At 51.9% G+C, this 5,619-nt stretch overlaps 1 pseudogene across 1 annotated transcript; it reads right to left on the reverse strand.

Moving 5' to 3' along the window:
* Positions 1 to 6: 6 nt before the first annotated feature.
* On the reverse strand, positions 7 to 1,738 carry LOC116072242 (annotated as a pseudogene). The gene has a single exon (XR_004111365.1). The product of XR_004111365.1 is annotated as an adenosylhomocysteinase pseudogene (transcript).
* Between the last annotated feature and the right edge of the window lie 3,881 nt (positions 1,739 to 5,619).

Here is a 5,619-nt window from a genome sequence, read left to right on the forward strand (position 1 = left end):
CTTTGGTAGAGCTCCTTCTTGGGGCCTGGGCTGAGAAACCAGCGGATCTGTAAACCAAGCACACAGATATAAAGACCAATTGAAGGTCTGGATGATAAGGTACATGGGCTTGTGACCATCATGAGCAACATCTAGCCTCAGGACTTCCAAGACTTCTGAGCTCCTGTCCCCAGTGGATGCCTCCCAGGTACCTCTCCATTCCCCCGCCACACCTAGAACAGTATGAGGGATACAGCAGAGGTCAAAGACAAAGTGACCAGCCCCAGCAGGGGTAAGGGAAGGGATGTCGGGGAGAAACACTGTCCAAGCTACTGCAAAGTTGGTAACATTTGCTCTTGGGAATGAGGATGGCAGCTGGAAGGTGAAGGGCAGTCCCGGCACTCAGTAGCGGTAGTGGTCAGGTTTGAAGGGGCCGTTAATGGGCATGCCCAGGTACCGGGCCTGCTTCTCAGTCAGCTTGGTCAGCTTCACGTTCAGCTTGCCCAGGTGGGCTTCAGCCACTGCCTCATCCAGCTTCTTAGGCAGAAAGTGAACCCCAACGGGGTATTTATCTGGGTGGGTCCACAGCTCAATCTGTGCCATCACCTGGTTCGTGAAGGAGTTGCTCATCACAAAGCTGGGGTGGCCCATGGCACAACCCAGGTTGACCAGACGGCCTTCGGCCAGCAAGATGATACGGCGCCCATTCTTTAGCCAGTAGCGGTCCACCTGAGGCTTGATGTTCACCTTCTCCACAGCATTCTCATTGAGCCACTTCACATCAATCTCCACATCAAAGTGTCCAATGTTACAAACAATGGCATCATCCTTCATCTGTTCAAAGTGCCGGCCAAGGATGATATCCACACAGCCTGTGGTAGTGACAAAGATGTTGCCCTCCTTACAGGCCTCATCCATGGTGGTCACCTCATAGCCCTCCATGGCAGCTTGCAGTGCATTGATGGGGTCAATCTCGGTGATGATGACTCGGGCCCCGAAACCCCTCAGGGCCTGGGCACAGCCCTTGCCCACATCACCATAGCCTGCTACCACTGCCACCTTGCCCGCAATCATCACATCTGTGGCCCGTTTGATGCCATCTATGAGGGACTCCTGGCAGCCATAGAGGTTGTCAAACTTGCTCTTGGTGACAGAATCGTTGACATTGATGGCAGGCACCTTCAGTATCCCATTGGCCATCATCTTGTAGAGGTTGTGGACCCCAGTCGTGGTCTCCTCAGAGATACCTCTGATGCCTGACAGAAGCTGTGGGTATTTGGTGTGGATGAGGTTAGTAAGGTCATCACCATCATCCAGAATCATGTTGAGGGGTCCATCCTTGAAGTGCAACGTCTGCTCTATGCACCACAGGTACTCCTCATCTGTCTCGCCCTTCCATGCAAACACTGGAATGCCAGCCTTGGCAATGGCAGCCGCTGCATGGTCCTGAGTAGAGAAGATGTTGCAGCTGGACCACGGCACCTCCGCACCCAGGGCCACGAGAGTCTCGATGAGGACAGCAGTCTCCACAGTTATGTGCAGGCAGCCTGCAATGCGAGCACACTTCAGTGGCTTGGAGGCCAAGTACATCTCCCTCATGCGCATCAATCCTGGCATCTCATTCTCAGCTATGTCCAGGGCCTTCTGTCCCCAGGCAGCCAGTCCAATGTCAGCGACTTTGTAGGGCAGTTTATCAGACATGCTGGCGGCGCTTCCGCTAGGAGTGATGAACTCAGTGAAGGGGGCCGGGCGGCGCGGGGCAGGCTAAAAAAATGTTTTTAAATAAAGAAAGAAAAGAAGTGGACAGCTCCTGAGGGACAACACCCAAGGTTGACCTCTGGTCTCTACAGACACATTTACAAATATGCATGCATGAACACACACACAAACACACACACACATACACGGTGTGGGGGCAGGAGGCAGGATGACAAAGCTGCAAGAGGTTAAAAAGCTTACCCAGAGTCACAAATCAAGAAAGAGGACAGAGGAGATTCCAAAGTACCTACTCTATGAACCTCTGGTCCTCAGCTCTCAGGCAGAATTCCCTCGCTGGCCTCGTCCAGGCTGAGCCTCTTTCTGGGAGCCCATTCCTTCTCAGGGAAGCAGTGGCTCTCTGCTGGTGCCATGGCTCCCCCTGCTGCCCACTCTCATTCCCTTCTGCTGGATTAGTTTCCACTGAAGTTCATGCTGCTCAAAAGACTGGATTCAGAACTCCACTTTCTCACTAACCCTTTTACCCTCTTGAAATCCCTCCAGGAGCGGGGGGAGGGGGGGGCGGAGAAATGTGGATATCTCTGGTCTTCTCGTCTATGATAAAAAGGACCAAACAGCCCCGTATCCCCCACCCCCACACTCCCACGCAGTCACCAATAAGGAAGAGAGGAACTCTGGATTCTGTCAGAGACTGCCAGGTCACCCTCACCTCCAGCTCTTCCTGCTCTTCAGGCCTGGGTAAACTGAGTCTTAGGTTCCCCACATGCAGGGATTGGGGGTGGGGGGAGGGTGACAAGACTGTGTGTCTAGTACCCAGAGTCAGGCAAGTACCAAAGACAGAGACCCTCTCTTTCCTGACCCACTTCCTCTTCTGGTATTGCTAACAGATACCATGGGCATTTGGCCATCACCTGCTTTCCTGCACTCAGTTACCAACCTATGATACAAGGGACAACGGAGAAACTAAGGCCCACAGGCATCGAGCATTTTGCCTCAAATCGTGTAACTGGCAAGACCCACTGACAAGATTTCAACCCAGGCAGCCTGACTCTAGTTGCTAGAGTTCCAATCACCCTGTCACAGGGTATTCCACTGTGCCACAGAAACCATGGTGTCTCATATACTGTGGAATGTGCGCAGTCCGTGCCAGGATGGGTAGGCAACAAGAAGAATTCACAGCACTGAAGAATTTACTACGATAAACAGGGTCATGGGGTCCATCCATCCCGGCAGGCATCCTAGAGAAGGCACAGGCTGAGCCAAATCTCAATACAACAGTTATGGAGATTTGTGAAACCAGTTGTCCTCCTGAGAAAGGTGCACCCAGAAAGGCTGCCATCTCCCAATGTCACGGGATCGTTGGGGGGGGGGGGGGGGATGGCTGGCTGGGTCAGCTACATAATGAACACCTGAGTAGTGTATCCGCCCAGGCCAGGCACAGCGCCAAGTCATCCCACCCTGACTGTAGCTGCTATTGCCACTGTAGTACACCTGAGAAAACAAGACATCTGAGTGAGTGGCTTTCTCAAGACCGCAGTTTCGAGTGACAACTCAAATGCAGGCAACCCAGAGTCAGAGCCCTGTGCCACACATACCAAAGCCGCGTGCGGCTCCCCTTCCTGGGTCCTCACTCTCCTTTTAGCTCCATATGGGTGGTCCTCCTGGGCCCACTCCCTGGGGGACTTCACAAAACCCGATAAAAAAAAAGTGAACCCCACCTCTTTGCCAGCCTTCAGAAAGAGCCAAAGACCCCTTGAATAATGAAGAAACCCCGCTCTGATCGGAACGATGAGTCTCAAGTCGCTGCTGCCCCCTGCTGCCCATAAAGAGAACGCCACAGACTTAGCCCTACAGAGTACCAGGGAGGCCAGCCACCTCGTGAAAAAGACACAGGTAACCGTTGAGTTTGTTATTTATTTCTGTTGTTAATCGACAGATGATAATGGTGTATATTTTCAGTGTACTGCGTGGCATCGGATAATTGTAGAACAAGTGGTGATAAATAACCCATCCATCGCCCACAGTTCTTATTTTCCATGGTGAGAATGTTTAATGCTCACACTCAGGCAGTTTGGAAGTATACAACACATTAGTGTTAACTCCGGCCACCATGCCATGCAGCAGACCTCAGGAGTCTCATTCCTTCTGCCTGAATGATCCATAGAACCCAATTCTACTACCCCTCCCCCCTCCACTTCTGGTAAATACCATTCTACACTGCTTGTATATATGCTCGATTCTGAAGCCAGATATGATTCCTGTAAGCCAAGCACTGGGGAGTCAGAGGCAGGAGGATCACCATGAGTCTGAGGGCAACCTGGTCTGTGTGGTAAGTTGCAGGCTACCTAAGGTTACATAGCAAGACTTTGTCTCAACTTCCTCCATCCCCACCAAAAATCCTTTCATGTTCAGGATCATTGATGCTGTGGTTCAGTACCTCGTGATAGGAAGCCACGTTCTCAGGGGCGAGAAAGTGACTCCTTGTCACTGAGCTGCATCCTCAGCTCAGTTCAGCAGTTTCTGACTCCACACAAGTGGTTTCTCATATCCGCCCTTCTGTGTCTGCCGTGTCCATCCAGACTGCTATCATGAGTGACTTCCATCGTGAAGGTTCATGTGACTTCTGTGTCCCCAGGAAACTTCCAGCCTACTTTTAATTTGCTTTGTGTTTATTACTGGGGACACACACACACACACACACACACACACACGCACGCACGCGCACACCACAGCATGCAAGTGGAGGTTAGGGGGCAATGCTGGTGCTGGGCCTTGCCCTCCATCTTTCTATGGGTTCTAGGGGTCAAACTTAGGTCATCTGGGTTTTATAGCAAACACTTTTTATCCACTGATCCATATCACCAACTCCCAATCTATTGAGAACCAATGCTTTATGTAAAATGAAATAAAGATTAATTAGAGGAGGAGACTAGGATGCAACCCAGCATGAGGTCTGTAAATCCAACAACTCAGAAGGCTGAAGCAGAGGACCAGAAGCTCAAGGGAAGCCTGGGATACAAACTGAGTTCAAAGCCAGCCTGGGAAAGTTCAAAAGGCCCTTGTCTCAAAAGAAAAGCAGGTTGTTGTGCTCTGGTAAAACTCTTATCTGGAACCTGAAAGAAGTGAAGAGGGAGGAGAAGAGGGAGGAGAAAGGAAGGGGAGGAGGGAAGAGGAGAGAGCAGGGGAGGAGGGAGAGGATGAGGATGAGGATTAGGAGGGGGAGAAGGGATGAGGAGGAGGAAGAAGCAAAGGCTGCTTGAAAGGCTTCTTTTGTACTCAGTAACTACTCACTATACCCTTAGGCATGTTTTGTGAGGCAGCATGTGTCCCCAGGCCACAGTGGTCCTAAGCACACAAAGAAAGCCAGAGGTTCCTGGGCCAGAATGAGGGCTCCATCTGTAAACAGTCGCCCATAGACAACAGGGCTCTCCTGGGCCGCTCCTGTGACTCAGCTCCACATCAAAAGCAGAAGTGGAGATGTCCCAGGGTCCAGGGTCCAGCCCTGAGGACATCCGTGCCTGAAGTAGCTGGAACTACAGGTGTTACCCACAACCACACCACAGGCTTCGTTAGTGAGGGAGGCAGGCCTGGGGCTCCAGGAGTCATGAGAGCAGTTCTCAGTGCAAGGCTTGCCTGGGGTCAGGGCCAGGGGAGTGTCATGTCTCCAGGCATGGCTCCTTAATAGCTGAGACAGGGCTCATAAGAGCACAGCACAGCCGGGTGGTGGCGCATGCCTTTAATCCCAGCACTTGGGAGGCAGAGGCAGGTGGATTTCTGAGTTTGAGGCCAGCCTGGTCTACAGAGTGAGTTCCAGACAGCGAGGGATACACAGAGAAACCCTGTCTCGAAAATCCAAAAACGAAAACAAAAACAAAGAGCACAACACAGATATGGCCAGCACTCTGGAGGATGTGCAGGAGGCAT

Source organism: Mastomys coucha, unplaced genomic scaffold (assembly GCF_008632895.1).
Source record: "Mastomys coucha isolate ucsf_1 unplaced genomic scaffold, UCSF_Mcou_1 pScaffold23, whole genome shotgun sequence".
In the NCBI taxonomy this organism is placed as follows: Eukaryota; Metazoa; Chordata; class Mammalia; order Rodentia; family Muridae; genus Mastomys; species Mastomys coucha.